Source organism: Lissotriton vulgaris, chromosome 10 (assembly GCF_964263255.1).
Source record: "Lissotriton vulgaris chromosome 10, aLisVul1.2, whole genome shotgun sequence".
In the NCBI taxonomy this organism is placed as follows: Eukaryota; Metazoa; Chordata; class Amphibia; order Caudata; family Salamandridae; genus Lissotriton; species Lissotriton vulgaris.
The window spans coordinates 1,136,374,399-1,136,395,745 of record NC_141698.1 but is presented as its reverse complement, the minus strand read 5'-3'; the positions used below and the strand labels follow the sequence as shown (position 1 = coordinate 1,136,395,745).

Here is a 21,347-nt window from a genome sequence, read left to right as displayed (position 1 = left end):
TGAAAGGACAGAACAGTGTCCTGTGCTGACCCCTGGTGTCTGGTGCATGAAAGGACAGAATAGTGCCCTGTGCTGACCCCGGGTGTATGAAAGGACAGAACAGTGCTCTGTGCTGACCCCTGGTGCATGAAAGGATTTAAGAGTCCTGTGCTGACCCCTGGTGCATGAAAGGACATAGCAGTGCTCTGTGCTGACCCCTGGTGTCTGGTGCATGAAAGGACAGAACATTGCTCTGTGCTGACCCCTTTTGCATCAAGGGACATAACAGTGTCCTGTGTTGACCCCTGGTGCATGAAAGGACAGAACAGTCCCCTGTGCTGACCCCTGGTGCTTGAAAGGACAAACCAGTGCCTTCTGCTGACCCCTGGTGTTTGAAAGGACATAACAGTGCTCTGTGCTGACCCCTGGTGTCTGGTGCATGAAAGGACAGAACAGCGCTCTGTGCTGACCCCTGGTGTATGAAAGGACAGAACAGTGTCCTGTGCTGACCCCTGGTGCATAAAAGGACATAAGAGTCCTGTGCTGACCCCTGGTGTTTGAAAGGACAGAACAGTGTCCTGTGCTGACCCCTGGTGTCTGGTGCATGAAAGGACAGAACAGTGTCCTGTGCTGACCCCTGGTGTCTGGTGCATGAAAGGACAGAACAGTGTCCTGTGCTGACCCCTGGTGTCTGGTGCATGAAAGGACAGAATAGTGCTCTGTGCTGACCCTTGGTGTGAAAGGACATAACAGTGCCCTGTGCTGACCCCGGGTGTATGAAAGGACAGAACAGTGCTCGGTGCTGACCCCTGGTGCATGAAAGGATTTAAGAGTCCTGTGCTGACCCCTGGTGCATGAAAGGACATAACAGTGCTCTGTGCTGACCCCTGGTGTCTGGTGCATGAAAGGACAGAACATTGCTCTGTGCTGACCCTTTTGCATGAAGGGACATAACAGTGTCCTGTGCTGACCCCTGGTGCATGAAAGGACAGAACAGTGCTCTGTGCTGAGCCCTGGTGTCTGTAGCATGGAAGGACATCATAGTGGGTTGTGCTGACCCCTGTTGTGAAAGGACATAACAGTGTCCTGTGCTGAGCCCTGGTGTGAAAGGACTTAACAGTGTCCTTTGCTAACCCCTGGTGGCTGTGGCATGGAATAACGTCACAGTGCCATCTGCTGGCCACTGGTCTCGGAAGCATGAAAGGAAATCTCAGTGTTCTGTACTGATCCATAGTGTTTGTAGCATGGAATAACAACCCAGTGCTCTCTGCTGCCCCCTGGTGTCTGTAGCATGGAATTACATCACAGTGGGCTTGTCAATACACTTGTAACATGGCTTGAGTGATAGTGAGGCTATTTCTCATCTTCTCTTCTTAAAGGAAGTCCCACTTCCTGTATTAGTATCTAGAGACTGGGGAGAACTGTTGTGATAGCATGTTCCTTTAAATGGAATCTTATTCGTGTATTGTGGAATGTTATCATACAAACAATGCTTATTTTTGGAATAGCGGTTACTGGAGTTAGAGGGCATTCTTATCTGGACCTCTCCTCCAGCTGCATGTATTTATTTCACTCCTGATTAAATACTTCTCTTTACGATTCTACTTGAAGTCTCATTCTTGTAATACCTACATGAAGAAGATACTAAAATGTTGGCGACGAGGATGGGATACGAACCCACGCGTGCAAATATAATATATAATTGTCTTAGTTAAAAAAGCAGAGTTATCTGATCATTGCGCGAAAGCTACCTTATCACATGATAACAAAATTCCAGAACAAACAGTAGGGAAAGTTGTTGAAAAGAAGGCAACATATAAAAGTTATAAGACTAACAAGTATGAAAAAGGGAAAACTGACTTACGTGATAGAAAGAAATTTGAAGGGAATGAGCAAAAGAAATTTAGTAATGTAATTTGTTATAGATGTGGCAGCTATTCGCATGCGGCTACATTTGAAAAATGCCCTGCTAGATCTGCCAAGTGTTTGGAATGTGGTTTGGTTGGTAATTTTTCCAGAGTATGCAACAGAAAGAACAAAAAAATTTCGCAAAAAAAGTGACGTATGTTCAACACGAAGATGATACCTCTGAGTCAGAGTCTGATGATGATGATGTTCAGGTGAACTTAATTCAAAAGAAAAAGGTAGTCTTAAATATCATTTGTGACATATCATCAAAACTCTTATGCCACATCTCATTAGGTGATATCACAGTTCAACTTGCTGCTGATTCGGGTTCGCCGTTCACTATAATTCCTCAAAAAATGTGGGAGAGTCAATTTGTGGGAAAAATAGGAGAATGGTTGGAACCCAACGATGTTGCGGCAGAAGGGTATACAGGTGGGGAGATTGATATGTTAGGGTTTAGAACTCTCATTTTTGAGTTTAAAGAGAGACAAGCTACCCGAAAATTGTATGTGGCGAAAGTTGGTCCACCGGTTCTAGGGTGGAAAGATCAAAAGTTACTGGACATCATCCTAAATCCAAATAGTAAAGAACAGGTTTTAGTTGCGTGTGAAAGTATGGAGACCAAGAAGTGGGTTTTACAAGAGTTTCCTGAGGTATTTGAGAATCGCATGGGGAAATTGAAAGGTTTCACTCATAAGATCTGTTTAAGGGAGGGTGCTATTCCCAAGATTCACAAAGCTAGGAACATTCCATTTATCATCAGAGAGGAGGTCAAACAAGAGTTGGATAAGATGTTGGCCAACAAAGTTATTGAGCCTATTGAAGCTGCCGAATGGGTTTCGCCTTTGGTCGTAGCCCGTAAATCCAATGGTCGAGCCCGTTTGTGTGTGGACTTAAGGTATCTTAATGATAACATTATATGGACCAATTTCCTCTTCCCTAGAATCGATAAAATGCTGTCCCTTACGCGAAATGCCAAGTGATTTTCCACTTTGGACCTCTCTTCTGCTTATCACCAGGTTGTACTGGATAAGCAGAGCAGACAATTTACGTCATTCTGTACTCCATTTGGATGTTATAGATTTATTCGCATGCCTTTTGGGTTGGCATCGGCCGCTGCGGTTTTTCACAGGTTGATGTCGAACCTATTCAATAACATTCCTGAGGCAGTTGTCTTCCAAGACGACATTCTTATTATGGGCAAAGACAAAATTCATCATGATACCTTATTAAGGGAAGTTTTGTCCATCCTCAGGAATAATGGTCTGATTGCTGAAGGCAGCAAATGTAAATTCTCAGAAAAACATGTTACTTACCTAGGCCATGAAATTGATGGGTCAGGGATCAAACCTAAAAGCTCTTTGGTAGAAGCAGTTTTAAAAGCTCCTTCTCCCAAGTCGAAGGATGAGTTGAGATCCTTTCTGGGTTTGGCAGAATTTTATGCAAAATTTGTGAATAATTTCTAAAGCAAGACTTATGACATGCGCATCTTAATGAAAAACAAAGTTCCTTTTCATTGGAGTGATAATTGTCAAAAGTCCTTTGAGACCATCAAGAAGTCCATTGCATGAGCTCCTGCATTACAGGGTTTTGATCCTGTAGCTGACTCCAATATTACTACAGATGCAAGTGGTACAGGTTTGGGAGGAGAATTATCACAAATAAGTAAGGAAGGCAAGGAAGTTGTGGTTGCTTTTGCGTCCCGTTCGCTGTCCCGACAGAAGAGAAATACTCTGTCATAGAAAGGGAAACACTTGCATGTGTGTGGGCAATGGAGTATTTTAGGACATTTATTTGGGGGAAGAAATTTCTCTTAAGGTCTGACCATAAACCTTTAACCAAATTACTGACTACAGAGGGTCTTTCAATAGCATCGGCTAGAATAGCCAGGATGTCAAAGAGAATACAAGATTTCGTTTACAATGTTCAGTATGTTCCGGGAGCAAAGAATGTCATTGCTGATTTTCTCAGTAGGCATTCCTTGCCCCTCAAAGAAGTTGCATCTGATCCTTGGAGCGATTGGTGTGTTGCTGCAGTATTTGAAGCCACTCCTAGTCTTTCAAAGTCTATGTGGGAGCAGGAATACAAAAAAGACGAAGTTTTGCGTGATGTTTCTAACAGAGTCATTCAGGGATGGTGTAAGAATGACAAACTTGATCCCAAGTTTAGACCATTTTGGGAGGTCCAAGATGAATTGGCTTTGGATGGGGAGTTTTTGTGTAGATCTGGGAGGATCATACCTCCTTTAGGCATGAGAGAGAAAATACTTTGTTTAGGCAATGAAGGCCATCCAGGAATCTCTAGAACCAAGAGGAGTGTTAAGATGTTATATTGGTGGCCTGGAGTTGATTTAAGCATTGAGAGACATGTTCGCAATTGCATTCAGTGTGAAATTTCGGATAAAACACAGAAAACCCTTAATCCACCTTTGTCGTCTTTAGAGTGTCCTAGTTTGCCATGGCAAAGTGTTGCTTTGGATATCATGGGACCCATAACTTGGCAAGATGATGTGGTTAAGTACATTTTAGTACTTGTTGATTTATTTTCAAGATGGCTTGAAGTGGAGGTTGTAACGAAGGTAGATACGCAAAGTGTAATTAGATTCTTAGAGATGTGTTTTTTGAGAGAGGGTTTTCCAGCATCCATTCTAACAGATAATGGTGTCCAGTTTAGATCAGATTTGATGAAAAGTTTTGTTACCAGCACAGGAATTCAGCAAAAATTTACTGCATTGTATCATCCCAGGGGTAATTCTGTTGTGGAGAGAGTGAACAGAATGCTTAAAGGTGTTTTACAACTAGCAAAAAAAAGTAACAAGAACTGGGATGATGAATTGTATAAATTAGTGTTGTCATATAGAATTACGCAACATGACACTGTTGGTGAAAGTCCTTTTTGTTTGATGCATGGGAGATTTCCTCATTGCAATCTTAATCCAGGATGGATTGGTAGAAGTAGGAAGGTGGATTGGGACTCTGATAAAATCAGGCAATCTATTTTGGAATCACAAAGTAAGAATAAAAAGTATTATGATGAAAAACATGGTACTAAAGAGGTGAATATCAAAGTTGGACAGTTGGTCCGTGTCAAGTCAGCAAGGAAAACATGGAAATTGCATTCTACGTTCTCTGAGCCCAGAACAATTACTAAGGTCATGAGAAATACTGTTGAACTGGATGATGGCACTGTCCATCATATGAGTCGAATTGCTTTGGCAGGAAACATCTGTATGGAAGGTTTGGACAGTAGTAGTTTAAATAGGGATTACTGGTGGTTAGATGTTTGTTCTCAGTTTGAAAAGGAGGATGGTGAGGTGTCAGGTCTGGTGTTAGATGATCCTGTTCAGAAACCAACAGGGGATGGACTTATTTCTGTGGGCTCACACAGTGAGTTGATTGGTGAAAGTCCAGATGCACACAGTGAGATGGTTTGTGAAGGTCCAGACGTTCGTATTGGTGACAGTAGTCCTTACATTCTTAGTATGCGTGACTCACAACATGTTGAGTTGTCTGATCAGCCATTTGTAGAAGGTTCTAACCCACAGGAGAATGTCAATGTAAGTAAAAACTGTGTATCTGAAAAACATACTAGACACGGAAGGGAAATTGTTACTCCTAAAAGATTTGAGGATTTTGTTTGTTATTAAGTTTGATTTATTTGTTTACAAACATTTGTATTTTGTTGTTTTTATTTCTTTGATTTTTTGTTTAAGAAGGGGATGTGTTGTGATAGCATGTTCCTTTAAATGAAATCTTATTCGTGTATTGTGGAATGTTATCATACAAACAATGCTTATGTTTGGAATAGCGGTTACTGGGGTTAGAGGGCATTCTTATCTGGACCTCTCCTCCAGCTGCATGTATTTATTTCACTCCTGATTAAACACTTCTCTTTACGATTCTACTTGAAGTCTCATTCTTGTAATACCTACACGAAGAAGATACTACAAGAACCTAGTAGTACTTAGGAGAAAAGGGGGCAAGTGATGAGAGAGAGACAGAGAAAGAGGGAGAGTGACAAAGAGAGAGAGCGAGAGAGAAAGAGGGAGTGTGACAGAGAGAGAGAGAGAGAGAGAAAGACAGAGGGAGGGTGATAAAGAGATAGATAGAGAGAGAGAGAGAAAGAGGGAGGGTGAGAGAGATAGTGAGAGAGAGGGAGGATGTCAAAGAGATATAGAGGGAGAGAGTGAGAGAGAGAGAGGGACAAAGAGATAGAGGTTGAGTGTGAGAGAGAGAGTGAGAGAGAGAGGGAGGGTGACAAAGAGATAGAGAGAGAGAAAGAGATAGAGAAGGGGGGAGAGGATGACAGAGAGATAGAGAGAAGGGGCAACGAGATAGAGATAGATAGATAGATAGATAGATAGATAGATAGATAGATAGATAGATAGATAGATAGATAGATAGATAGATAGATAGAGAGAGACAAAGAGATAGAGGTAGAGAGAGAGAGAGAGAGAGAGAGAGAGAGAGAGAGAGTGAGAGAGAGGGAGGGTGACAAAGAGATAGAGAGAGAAAGAGAGAGAGAGAGAGAGAGAGAGCAATAGAGATAGAGAGAGACCCTAGTTTCCAACAGGAAGGTTGTTATGGGCCCTGGATTGGAGTCTCTGAGGTAGACGATGGCACAGTGCTGCAGCGGCTACTGTGACTCACCGGCGAGAAGAAATAGGCATTTGCAATGCAAAAGGTCTCGCATTTCTTAAAGTTAGAGTTGTTGGCTTTAAAATTACAATGTTTTTTACTTTTGCTTTTTATACCAATGGCAATAGAACTCTGCATATATAATTACTCAACTGCAAATAAATAAACAAAAGTAAAAAACATTGTCTTTTTCAACGCCAAGAGCTCTAACTTTAACAAATGCAAGACCTATGTAGTATCTTCATGTTGTGTTATAATGTTCCCTGTTACCTGGTTCCTAGCTGCTCAGCCAGTGTGAGTGTTCGGTGTGGAATGTTGGTGTGATGGACATGAGTGGAATGCTTGGGTGCCTGGTGGGAGTGTTGACAGTTGGTTGCTGGGCTGAGCAGCTGGCAGGCTGCTCCTGATGGGGCTGCTGTACTGGAACTAATCTACTTGTAATCTACTTCAATAAAACCTACTTATTCAATATCCTATTGGCGTGGACGTCATTACTATAAGCTATTGCATTACAAATGCTTGATTTTTTTAAATGAATTAGCCACTGAGAGAGGGAATACATCTAACCAGTGCAAGGGCAAGAACCCCCCTTTTTTATTGAAAACTGTCAGAGGAGTAAAGGTTACATCCATAAGAAATGCACAAAAGGCTCGAAGTATTAGCTTTTTGCTCAGAGGATGGGTGGTGCTCAAAAAGCACAATTGTTGAATTGAGCTTAAAAAATCTTTTCCCTGTTCCTGTGGTGTGAAAATACACAGGATCTAACCGTAGAAGCTCAGGCAAAAGATTGTCTAAAATACGGGGGTACAAAAGGCACACCGTTTAAGGTGAGAATTTAGTTTTTTATTCCCATTGAGCTGTAACTAATGAGTGCAGTCAGTCAGATGTCTTAGAAAAGCGACTTTTTGCTGTCCTTTTGAATTTCGCCGACTGGCTTGTCCCTCTTACATTCCTACAGTCTGCGCCTGTGCGGAATATTACGATGCGCCCGCGGTCCGGCAGTCGTTAATGTGCTCTGCAGATGCTGGCACTGATTTATTGAATGGTGGCAGGCAGACTTTCTGACTGGCTCTCTCCCTCACTCCCAGACATTTGTTTTCCTGGACTTGTCTCCTCTGACCTGATTTTCTGAGAGCAGCAAACATTCTTGCTCAGTTGTCTCATTCCCAGCGGGACGTGTGCCCATCCCAGAGGAGTGTAAATTGATGCCCCGGTTACTTACCGGTAATCTTCATTACTTCGAGTCCATGTCTTCCTCGCCACAGTAATTACCCATGAGCCTCCGGCTCCACACAGAACTCCAAGTACAAAAACAGCGCTCTAGTCTCCCTCTCCCTCCTCCAAGATGGCCCCCAGTGGCTCCAGCCAATCCCATAAAGGGACACAGAAGCACCAACACGACCTGAAGAACCAAGCCGCAGACATGAAGCCACCAACAGGGCCGGGAGGGAAGGGAAACTATACTGTGGCGAGGAAGACATGGACTCGGAGTAATGAAGATTACCGGTAAGTAACAGGGGCATTACCTCCTCGTCCTGTCTTCCTCGCCACAGGAATTACCCATGAGCCGATACCAAAGCAATCAGCTTCATGCAAGGAAAATACTCCACATAAAACATGCAGAGAAACATATCTGAATCACAAGAGGTACAAAAATTCCACAGAAACATACACCTCAAGGAATCCCAGCCGACAGTACAGAAGAGGCAAAGGAAAACGAACCCCCACCCCCAATCCGAAGGCGATAATGGGACATGAAAGTATGCGGGGACCACTAAGTGGCAGCCCGGCAAACATCGTCCATGGAAAAACCCCGAAAAGCGGCCCACGATACAGAATTAGATCCGGTGGACCGACTCCGAACAGGAAGAGGGGAAAGTACAGAAACAGAACCATAAGCCAACAGCATGGCCTCCGTAAATAAAAGACTGACAGCGGACAGGGATGGCTGCAGGCCCTGATGAGACAAACCAAAATCGACAAACAAATTGTCAACCTTAAAATAGGAAGAAGTGCGTGAAAAAGAAACCGACAACACACAACGCACATCCAAAAGGTGGAGAAGGCAAACCGCAGCCGAGGAAGGATCAGGACAAAGAATCGGAAGAACCACTTCAGCAGAACGGTGACATAAGAAACCACCTCAGGAATAAATTTCGGATAAGGGCGCAACATCACACGATCAGACAAATGACCAAAAATGGAGCAGACCGCAGGAAGGCACCCAACTCACCAATACGCCTGGTAGAGGCAAGAGCCACAAGAAACACCACTGTGAGCGTCAAGAACTCCAGGCCCATCGACACCAAAGGCCCGAAAGGAGCCGACTGCAAGGAACGCAACACCAGAGGAAGGTCCCAAGGAGGAGAACATAAGATAGGCCGGGGACGTTGCAAAGAAAGCGACACAAAAAGTCGAGCCATCAAAGGATAAATTTGAACCAAAGGCAGGACATGAAATGCTCGAATGGCGGCCCAACGAGCCCCGAGAGTGGAAATGGCAAAGCCCAAAAGGAAACCAACATCCAAAAAAATCCAGAAGTCGAGTAGGTTCCAAAGAATCCAATGACAGACCCGTGACCCATACACCAAGAGGCAAAGTCATCCCAATGCTTAGCAAAGGACTCAAAAGTAGAAGGCCTCCGAGATTGCTGAACGACGCCAGCAACCGCAAAAGAACAACCTGCACGCATCAGCGATCCCCACTCAAGAGCCAGGCCCGCAGACCCAGGGACCGGAACATAGGCAGAGGGAGAAGAGAATCCAACAGAGGATAAGGCACGAACGGTAACGTCCAGCCCGGAGACACAGCCAATTCCAGCAACAGGGGATATCAAGAACGACGGAACCACCCCGGAGCAACCAGAAGGACAAACGACCCCACCCTCTCGATCTCCTGCAAGACCAACGGAATCAGGGAAAGGGAGGAAAGGCACATAACAGGCCTTTCAGCCAAAGGAATGACAGGGTGTCCACCCTCCAGGCATCCCGGCAAGGCAAAATCGTGCAAAAGCAGCGGAGCCTGGCATAGTACCGGGAGGCAAACAGGTCCACAATCGGACAGCCAAACATCTCCCGCAAGCACCCGAACATCAACCGCGTGAGGGACAAAGACCCCATGGAAGGAAACACCCGGTGCAGACAAACCGCAACAGTGTACACCGCACTAGGCAGGTAAATGGTAGACAGGGAATCCATGAAGGAGCACATAAGACATCACCACCTGATCGTCCATCCGGAACCGCACAAGGCGACCCCGAACAAGATCCGAAAAATCCAACAGACCTAACAGGACGGCCTTCAGCACCTCGTAGGTGGAAAACAACACCGACCGAGGCCAAATCCCTAGAGATGTCGAATCCCCCAGAGTAGCACCTCACCCCAGTAGACAGGCACCAGTAGAGAGAACCCGGGAGGGAACAACCAGAAACGGGCGGCCCCCAGACAGATGACCCAACACCAACCACCACTCCAGGACCACCCGATCCGCCGGGGACACGGGGACCAAAACACCCATAACCATGGAACAGGTGACCCAAGCAACAAAACGTGGGACACCAAGGTATACATGTGAAGGCGAGCCCATGGAACGGTCAACAAGGACACAGACATCAGGCCCTGAACCCGTATCAGGACAAGCCACACCCTCCGGACATGCAACTCTGCCCTGTAGAGAAGAAGCAGAAATACAAACAACGCCCAGAAAAGGAAAAACACAAACGACCTCTCCATGTAAACGTCCAATAAGAGGAGCCAGAACCGCAGTAAAAAATTCCGGGCGAAGAGCAGAGGCCAAAAGCCAAAACCCGGAACAGATAGCGACGACCCAGGAAGCAGAAATGGATAAACCTCCGAGAATCCGGGTGAACAGGCATATGCAGAAAGCATCAAACAAGCCTATGGAGGCCAGAAAATCCCCTGGAGAACTGAGATCCTCAGTGCGTCGTGTCACCGGGAAGAGGAAGGAACAAACCTCCAACCCCAGCTGATCCACGGGTACGGGAATCAAGGCAATCCCCAGAGCAAAGGACTCGACACCCTCCAAAAGAGCCACCCGCCTCAGAGCGTCCCTGGGACAAGGAGCGGGCCTGAAAAAGTTAGGGGGAGACAGGGTAAATACAAGACGCACACCTCCGGACACCACCCGTAGCACCCACCGAACTGACACAGTCTCGCGCCAAGAGTCCATGAAGCAAGCGAGGCGACCCCCAACCGGATCCACTCCAGGAGTGAACCAGTCAGGATGTCGAAGCGGGAGCGGAGGAGGCAGAAGCACCGGAGAACCGGGACTAGACAAAGGAAGGATCACTCCGGCCACGCCCCCTCCCACGAAAGGGCTGACCATGCATGGCCCTCCACGAGAATGACCAAAAAAAAGCCCTCTGGTTACCAAAGGCTCGGAAGCGACCAACACTTCCAGGTCATCACCATGTCCCTCAAAGGGGACCCAAACAATTAGACCCCAGAAAACGGGATCACCATCAGGATACCCAACTGCGCCGCATCAGACATCCAGGAGCGGAGCCACAATAGACGTCTCAAATCAATCGAAGACCCAGCCGCAGAGGCCGCCGCCCCCAATGAATCAAAAGAGACATCAGAAAGCAGACAAACCCGCTGCTCCATCCACGACAAAGCAGCAGATACATCCACCCCTCGGGCCAACAATCCAGCCAAAGACTGAAAATACTGAAGCAAGGATTGGAGTGCGTAAGAGGAATAGGCAGCAGCCCTGAAAGAGAGAGAAGCAGCCGCAAAAGTGCGTCTAACCGCACCATCCACCTGACGATCTACAGGATCCACAGGAGAGGAATCCCCAGAAACAACAGCCCCATGAGAGGATAAACTGTCATCAAGGACTCAACCCCAACCGAGGACGGGAAGTCACCAACAAAGTCCAGCAGAGGACAGTGTATACACAAAAAACGCAGAAAAGAGCCCTCGTACACAACATACCATTCAACATCCAATTCCCTGAAATAGAAGAATGGACAGTCAAAGAATCAGGCTCAGGACGCCGATACAGTGAAAACAGAGCGTCCACCAGAGGAAAACAGAAGGAAACACCAAGAATTTGCAATGCGACCCAGTACCTCCTACAGGTCGGTACCATGTACAAAGCGACCCCTGACATCAACCTTCTCCTCATTCCCAGATACAGTAGCAGCAGCGCCATCAACCTTTGCCCATGTAGCAGGAGGGACAGGAAACTGATCCTGCAATGCCGCAGCCACAGCAGAATAAAACAGTCGCTGTGAAAATTTCCAAAGAAGGAATTAGCTCACCTGAACCAGAAGGAACGAGGAGCAGGACATTCTGGTGAACCACGCACCATCATAGCCACCCACGAGTGAAGCAGCTGAAATAATACAGGCAAGGAACGGGACAATATGCCCGGCATAAAAAGGTCCTGAGGTTGCCAGACAACCATACAAACCAGCCCTCGCCCGACCTTCAACACCAGAAAGGCAGCATGAAGATCCGCGCGCATGCGCAAATACAGCCCCATACCGACACCGGCAGCAGGAGCAACGGGGACCCGAAGGCACCCCCACCGCACCATGAGAAGATGCACAGAACTGGCAGCAGGTAATAAGCGATCGGGAGCCTCCGGCCCCCACAGCAAGCTCACCCGGCCCGGGAATATGCACAAAACGCCACCAGGAGCCTCCAGCCCCCAAACCAAGAGCACCACAATAGAGAGAAAAAACATATACATAAATCGGGAGCCTTCAGTGCCCAGAGCAAGCGCACCCGGCCGCGCAACGTCCGCTCAGCAGGACACGCGGCCGGAAGGAAATCAAAAATAATCGGCAGAGCAGGACTCCAGACGACCTGTACAACGAGTCACAAAATGACTCATAGCCCAGATAAAACGCCACGAAAAGTCCGCTAAGCAGGACAAGAGGCATGGAGGCAGAAGAAGGGGGAAAAAAAAACAACCTTATGACAAACATAGAATACACAAAACTACTTCCCCCAAACTAGATACCCCAGGACATAAGGGGACTGCTCAAGCAGGACCCCAGCCCCACTCACCTGACCAGCAGGGAACACAGCACTCGGAGAAGTGCAGAAAAAAAGAACAGGTCGTGTTGGTGCTTCTGTGTCCCTTTATGGGATTGGCTGGAGCCACTGGGGGCCATCTTGGAGGAGGGAGAGGGAGACTAGAGCGCTGTTTTTGTACTTGGAGTTCTGTGTGGAGCCGGAGGCTCATGGGTAATTACTGTGGCGAGGAAGACAGGACGAGGAGGTAATGTATTTGTTAGGATGCTACATTCTTGAATCAGCAGCCTGCTGGTTGGAAAATCAGAAGAGGCTTAACAGGCTCTCTGAGTAAATCAAAGAGCTACAATTTCAAAGCAGAACATTACCGGCAAAAGTCTCGAATGAAGCAAAAAAACAAACAAACAAAAAAAGCATCTGCAATGCAATAGGTCTGGCATTTACGCGAGTTTGAGCTATTGTCATTGTAAATGAGAATGCCTTTTATTTACAATTTGGTTTTTAAAACATAATTAAAGGCATTGTCATTTACAATGCTAATAGCACAAACTCTCGCAAATGCGAGACCTATTGCATTACAAATGCTTGTTTAGAGAGTTAACGAGGATGTGGCTTAATAGCCAAATCGGACGACTTTGAAGTTGGAGATGTGGGGGCATATTTACAAGGGCTTTAGCTCCTCTTTTTTGGCTTTTAGAGAGATAAAACTATCGCCCTATTAAGAAGAGGGTGCTAACCGGCATTAGTGCATGTTAGCACCCTTTTTCCCGATGCCTCCTTTTGCATCTCTAATGAGATGCAAAGTGGGCCTCACTGGGCAGTACAACCTTGTAAATATCGCTGATGTGCACATCGCGATACTTACAAGGCTGCCAACGCATTTTAGCAGACGTCAGTTTTGGGCGAAAACCGCTGTTTCGCCGAAAACTAACGTCTGCTAAAATGCAGATTTAGGCATACCTAATATGGGGGTGGACTGTGCTTATACGACCCTGTTGGTCGTTTCAGCAAGGTTATCGCCGTTTTGCAGGGGACATAGTTGGAAAACCAGCGATGTTCCCTGCAAAACGGCGATTTCCCCACCATCGCTGGTAGTTATATCTCCCTGGGGAAACGCGTTGTAAATAACGTGCTAACAGGGCGATATAATCCAGCGATAGACAGCGATATATAGGAAAGAGCAAAGCGCGCTTTGCGTTTATTTATTGCCGTCCTTGTAAATATGCCCGTAGGTTCGTGTCAGGCAGGAGGCTCAAACATCCTGTGATTGCTGACAAATTACTTAATCTCCCCATGCCTAAAAATAATTATAAATGAACAAGTCAGTCTGAAAAGTGTTGCTAAATAAACCTGGCGAAAAGCAGCAGTGGGAGAAAAAAAAGTATTGCACTTAAAGTAATGGAAAAGCACTGCAAGGGTAACAATACCGTACTTATCTGGTGCTCCTCTGCTAAACAGGGGAAGTGACGTATTGCAGGCTGTACCAATTATGAGGCCGTAAAGAAGAGCTACGCAATAGTCTGACCAATAATCTGACCAATGGTGAGCAGCAGGAGGGAATAGAATGGTATTAATGATGACATCAGGTCTTGCAGACAGCGCATGCGTTCTGATGCTCGACCTAAAAAGAAGAGACAGTGAGTATTTGAGTAACTGTACTGAATTGTATAATAGCTAGGTACATTTTGAGAAGTTTGAACAGCTCATCCAGTGTGAGAGGCAGAGTCGCTGTAACTAGACCCCATACAGACCAGGAAACTTGCCTGAGAACTTAAGATAAAATACACACCTCTCTACCAGAAGGTAGAGTCCTAGTTACAAAAGCCAAACAAGCATTTACAATGCAATGGTTTCGCCTTTGTTAAAGTTTGAGCTTTTGGTATTGCTTTTGACAAATGGTCTTTTCTAACTTCTTTGAATTATGTGTAAAACGTTGATGTGTTTTACTTTACACAGAAATATGGATTGCCTCTCTGGAAAACACCCTCTCTGCACACGCCCTCTTTACACATGCCTTATCTTCACTTGCCCTCTCTACACACGGCCCTGTGCAGAGAGATCATATGGAGAGAAGCATGTGCAGAGAGGCCGTGTGTTGAGAGGCTGTGTGCAGTGATAGCGCATGTTGAGAAGGCATATGCAAAGATGAGTGGGGAGGATACAGAGGTAGGGTAGGAAGGCGAAAATGCAAGGAGGAGTGGGGGGTCAGAAAATAGTGGGAGAGCAAGATAGAGGACAGAAGGGAAAGGGAACGCATGTAGGAGGGAAGGAGTAAGAAGGAAGAAGGAAGAGAGGTCAAAAGGAAGAGAGGGCAGGAGAGAGAGGGAAGGCATGAAGGAAAAGAGGCAGAAGGGAGAGGGAGGGCAAGAAGGAGTGGGAGGACAGGAGGGAAGGTAGGAGTGTATGAGAGAGGGCAGAAAGGAGAGGGCGGCAGGTAGGAGAGGGAGGGCGGGAAGGAGAAGGAGGGCTAGAGGAGGAGAGGACAGGAAAGAGAGAGAACAAGAGAGAGATGGAGGACAAGAAGGTGAAAGAGAGCAGAAGAGAGAGGTGGAAAGGGAGGGCAGGAGGGAGTAAGAAGGCAGAAAAGAGAGGGATGGCAGAAGAGAGAGAGAGCAAGAAGGAGGGTAAAGGGAATAGAGTAAGAGAAGGCAGAAGGGATAGGGAGGACAGGAAAGAAGGAGAGCAAGAAGGAGGGCAGGAGCGAGAGAGTGTGAAAAGAAAAGCTAAGGAGTGCAGGATACAGAGTGAGGAGAAATGGGGAGGTAGATGGAGTGAAAGGCAGGAGTGTGAGAGATGTAGAGGGAGGGCAAAAGGAAGAGAGATTAAAACAGAAAGGAGAGAGAACAAGAGAGAGATGGAGGACAAGAAGGTGAAAGAGAGCAGAAGAGAGAGCTGGAAAGGGAGGGCAGGAGGGAGTAAGAAGGCAGAAGAGAGAGGGATGGCAGAAGAGAGAGCAAGAAGGAGGGCAGAGGGAATAGAGTGAGAGAAGGCAGAAGGGATAGGGAGGACAGGAAAGAAGAAGAGAGCAGGAAGGAGGGCAGGAGCAAGAGAGTGTGCAAAAAGGAAAGATAAAGAGAGAAGGATAGAGAGTGAAGAGAAAATGAGGAGGTAGATGGAGAGTGAAGCCAGGAGTGTGAGAGAAGACACCCACAATGCTGTACAACCGTGTGCTCAATTTTCTGTTTTCCAAATAAAAGTCAGGTTAGAAATGTTATGAAATTACTCAACACAGCCATGTTTCCCGCCCAGCCAGCAAATTTGGTATCGATTTGTGATTCAGACGCCGGTGAAGGATTCAGACAAATCGACACATTAGATTAATGTATGGCCCAAGAGAGAGATTTGTGCAGTCTTTCATCGGAGTTTACCTCGGGCAGGGAGTTACCTCTAAACGAGGGCGCGGGCCAGGAAAATACTAGTAAAAATCAAATTCGCTAATAAAAGTCAGAAATGTGACCTGCGGCAGGAAGCCATTGATAAAATATCAGAAAGCCAAGCAGCCCACACATCGCTGAGTGGCCCATGCGCCGCAGGGGGTGGAGATCCGATTGCTCCTCTGAAGGGGTGCAGGCTTTAATCACGCCTGTGGCTTGCAGGGAGCAGCCCGGCTCTCACAAAGCATGCATGAGTGTTTCATTCAAGCTCAGCTGCTGTTTCCCCCTGAGTCTTACTGAGACACGGACTTCACATCAGCCTATGGGTAGCCCCACCCCGAGACTTATATAGGGAAGGATATAAAACACGTTAAATGAAGAAAAAAAAAAAAGCAAAGCAGGCTTCACTAAATAAATAAAAAAATAATAAAACACATGTTTGATATTTGATAGGAAAGGATGGAGGAACATTCAACAATGGATTTAAATGTCAATGAAAAGCATCAAACTTGACTCTCGAGCAAGACATGTGCTGTTTTATCTAGTGTTACAGCAGCTGGCCCGGCTCGCGGCGGAGTCCGGGCACTCTGATCTCTCGAGGCAGCTTTGTGGCGGATGACCCTGGCGTGCCACGAAATGTCAAACGTCTGAGACACGCAAAAAATACGTCCACCCTGAGCCCTTTCCACAGTCAGTCACTCCCATAGCACCGCCAATCACTCCCATAGCACACCAAATCACTCCCATAGCACCGCTCCACCTGGCCTCGCGCCACAATGAATGGGGGGAAGATTCCCCATCAGGTTGCCGAGGCACCGAAATATTCACAGGGAGGCGGAAAGGAGAGAGCGAGCCATTGACTGGAGGAAAGGCAAATGCTAATCAGCCATGGCAGCGAGCGGTGACAGCCTGCAGGGCACGCCGAGGCTGCAAACCCCGGCGTGCAGCAACAGCGTGCGGGATAAAAATACACACACACCAACCTCTGTATTATCAGAAACAAGGATTCGGAGACAAGAGAGCGTGGCACACAGAAGCAGCATGCACAATGAACAAGTGACAGCCTTTCATAGGAACGCCGATGCCTCAAAGCTGTGGCAGCATTGATAAACAAGCACATACGGGCACACGGACAGCGGGGGGGCGGAAACGGCCACACGGACAGCGGGAGGGGGGGCGGGAACAGACACACAAGCAGCGGGAGGGGGGGCAATGTTTTTAAATTAACCCCTAGTACGGGGGAAAAGGTGTGTAGAGATGTGATCACCTGCCCTCAGATTGTTAGCGCACTGACCAGCAGTTTGAGGTATGCCCACCCACAATGCTGTACAACTGTGTGCTCAATTTTCTGTTTTCCAAATAAAAGTCAGGTTAGAAATGTTATGAAATTACTCAACACAGCCATGTTTCCCGCCCAGCCAGCAAATTTGGTATTGATTTGTGATTCAGACGCCGGGGAAGGATTCAGTCAAATCGTCACATTAGATTAATGTATGGCCCAAGAGAGAGATTTGTGCAGTCTTTCATCTGAGTTTACCTCGGGCAGGGAGTTACCTCTAAACGAGGGCGCGGGCCAGGAAAATACTAGTAAAAATCAAATTCGCTAATAAAAGTCAGAAATGTGACCTGCGGCAGGAAGCCATTGATAAAATATCAGAAAGCCAAGCAGCCCACACACCGCTGAGTGGCCCATGCGCCGCAGGGGGTGGAGATCCGATTGCTCCTCTGAAGGGGTGCAGGGTGCAGGCTTTAATCATGCCTCTGGCTTGCAGGGAGCAGCCCGGCTCTCACAAAGCATGCATGAGTGTTTCATTCAAGCTCAGCTGCTGTTTCCCCCTGAGTCTTACTGAGACACGGACTTCACATCAGCCTATGGGTAGCCCCACCCAAGCCTTATATAGGGAAGGATATAAAACACGTTAAATGAAGAAAAAAAAAACGAAAGCAAAGCAGGCTTCACTAAATAAATAAAAAAATAATAAAACACATGTTTGATATTTGATAGGAAAGGATGGAGGAACATTCCACAATGGATTTAAATGTCAATGAAAAGCATCAAAATGGACTCTCGAGCAAGACATGTGCTGTTTTATCTAGTGTTACAGCAGCTGGCCCGGCTCGTGACGGAGTCCGGGTACTCTGATCTCTCGAGGCAGCTTTGTGGCGGATGACCCTGGCGTGCCACGAAATGTAAAACGTCTGAGACACGCAAAAAATACGTCCACCCTGAGCCCTTTCCACAGACAGTCACTCCCATAGCACCGCCAATCACTCCCATAGCACACCAAATCACTCCCATAGCACCGCTCCACCTGGCCTCGCGCCACAATGAATGGGGGGAAGATTCCCCATCAGGTTGCCGAGGCACCGAAATATTCACAGGGAGGCGGAAAGGAGAGAGCGAGCCATTGACTGGAGGAAAGGCAAACGCTAATCAGCCATGGCAGCGAGCGGTGACAGCCTGCAGGGCACGCCGAGGCTGCAAACCCCGGCATGCAGCAACGGCGTGCGGGATAAAAATACACACACACCAACCTCTGTATTATCAGAAGCAAGGATTCGGAGACAAGAAAGCGTTGCACACAGAAGCAGCATGCACAATGAACAAGTGACAGCCTTTCATAGGAACGCCGATGCCTCAAAGCTGTGGCAGCATTGATAAACAAGCACCTACGGGCACAGGGACAGCGGGAGGAGGGGGGCGGGAACGGCCACACGGACAGCGGGAGGGGGGGCAGGAACGGACACACGGACAGCGGGAGGGGGGGCGTGAACGGACAGCGGGACATCGCGCAACCTACCCCTGCAAACAACACTTCCAAAATGGCGAAAACAACCCTTGAAAAAAAATACAAATAAACACGCCCACCGCCGCGATGACGATCAGAAAAGGGTGGAGAGGGAAAAAATCGCGGGAACGCCCACGAATCTGGTCCGGCCATGACGGACAGATCTCTGTTCCAATGGCTAGCCTCCATTTATGGAGCTAGCCAATGGAACAGAGGGCGGATTCCCAAGCCACATACTTATTCTCATTAGGTTTTCGCCTGCGCGGAAAGCTGCGCAGTGCGCAGCTTTCACTTAGGCGAAACCTAAAAAGAGAGTTCCTTAACAAGGTACAAAATCCAGTTCCAAGTACTTTCGCTGATTCACAGGAGAAAGTCAGGAAACCCTGAAAAACTACAGCTCAGTCATAACAAAACAGTAATTTGTTCAAGACAAAAAGAAAGGAAAGTCTGGGCTAAAGGTAGAAGGGAGGTGAACAGAGGGACATGATTAAAGAAGAAAACAGCAGAGGTAAGAGGATGGTTATATGGGGGAAACTAAGCATCAGGCGAAATAATTAAAACAATTAATTTTGCCAGACATTGTCATCAAATCTACTGCACTACTTATAGTGCTCTGCCCTCTCTGAGCCCTGGTGTCTGTAGCTTGGGGATGTATGTCGTTACTACGCATGCTTTTACAATGCATGCCTTTACCACGCAACTTTTACAACGAAATTCGTTACGACTTGCGTTGAGGGGCGCTGGATAGTGAATAGTTTAATTTACTATTCCAACTCCAGTCCCCGTGGATAGTAGCGAAAGTTTTGGATAGTAAATGAAACCATTCCCTATCCTACAGCACCCCCCAGCGCAAGTCGTTGTAACGACTTGCATTGTAAAAGTTGCGTAGTAAAGGTAGTGCATGGTAAAAGTTGCGTTGTAAACGCTGTTCCCCGTAGCTTGGAGGGATAGCCCAGTGCTCTCAGCTGACCTCTCGGATCTGTAGCTTGGAGGGATAGCCCAGTGCTCTCAGCTGACCTCCTCGGATCAGTAGCTTGGAGGGATAGCAAAGCGCTCTGGGCTGACCCCTCGAATCTGTAGCTTAGAGGGATAGCAAAGCGCTCTGGGCTAACCCCTCAGATCTGTAGCTTGGAGGGATAGCCCAGTGCTCTTGGCTGATCCCTCTGATGTGAAGCTTGGAGGGATAGCCCAGCGCTCTCGGCTGACCTCTCGTATCTGAAGCTTGGAGGGATAGCACAGTGCTTTCTCTGACACATTGGATCTGTTGCTTGGAGGGATATCCCAGTGCCTTCTCTAACCCATCGGATCTGTAGCTTGGAGGGATAGCACAGTGCCTTCTCTAACCCATCGGATCTGTATCTTGGAGGGATAGCCCAGTGCCTTCTCTGATACATTGGATCTGTTGCTTGGAGGGATAGCACAGTGCCTTCTCTAACCCATCGGATCTGTAGCTTGGAGGGATAGCACAGTGCCTTCTCTAACCCCTTGGATCTGTAGCTTGGAGGGATAGCCCAGTGCTCTCGGCTGACCCCTCGGATCTGAAGCTTGGAGGGATAGCACAGTGCCTTCTCTGATCCATTGGATCTGTAGCTTGGAGGGATAGCCCAGTGCCCTCAGGTGACTCCTCGGATCTGTAGCTTGGAAGGATAGCCCAGCGCTCTCGGCTGTCCCCTTGGATCTGAAGCTTGGAGGGATAGCCCAGTGCTCTCGGCTGACCCCTGGTGCTGTAGCTTGGAGGGATAGCCCAGTGCTCTCGGCTGACCCCTCGGATCTGTAGCTTGGAGGGATAGCCCAGTGCCTTCTCTGACCCATCCAATCTGTAGCTTGGAGGGATAGCACAGTGCTCTCGGCTGACCCCTCGGATCTGTAGCTTGGAGCGATAGCCCAGTGCTCTTTGCTGACCCCTCAGATCTGTAGCATGGAGGGACAGCCTAGTGCTCTCGGCTGACCTCTCGGATCTGTAGCTTGGCAGGCTAGCCCTGTGCTCTTGGCTGACGCCTCAGATCTGTAGCTTGGAGGGACAGCCCAGTGCTCTCGGCTGACCTCTCGAATCTGTAGCTTGGAGGGATAGCCCAGTGCTCTTGGCTGACCCCTCAGATCTGTAGCTTGGAGGGATATCCAGTGCTCTCAGCTGACCCCTCGGATCTGTAGCTTAGAGGGATAGCCCAGTGCTCCTGGCTGACCCCTCAGATCTGTAGCTTGGAGGGATAGCCCAGTGCCTTCTCTGACCCATCGGATCTGTAGCTGGAGGGATAGCCCAGTGCTCTCGGCTGACCCCTCGGATCTGTAGCTGGAGGGATAGCCCAGTGCTCTCGGCTGGCCCCTGGTGTCTGTAGCTTAGAGGGATAGACCATTGCTCTCGGCTGGCCTCTAGGATCTGTAGCTTGGAGGGATAGCACAGTGCTCTCGGCTGACCCCTGATGTCTGTAGCTTGGAGGGATAGCCCAGTGCTCTCGGCTGACCTTTCGGATCTGTAGCTTGGAGGGATAGCACAGTGTTCTCTGCTGACCCCTCGGATCTGTAGTTTGGAGGGATAGCCCACTGCTCTCGCCTGACCCCTGGTGTCTGTAACTTGGAGAGATAGTACAGTGCCCTCTCTGACTCCTGGTGTGTGTAGCTTGGAGGGATAGCACAGTGCTCTCGGCTGACACCTCA

At 47.7% G+C, this 21,347-nt stretch overlaps 1 protein-coding gene across 3 annotated transcripts in view; it reads left to right on the top strand.

Annotated features, from left to right (window-relative positions):
* The window catches only part of LOC147689454 (trimethyllysine dioxygenase, mitochondrial-like), a 273,486-nt gene that overhangs the window by 104,693 nt on the left and 147,446 nt on the right, over positions 1-21,347 (top strand). The gene's annotated exons all lie outside the window — the stretch shown is intronic.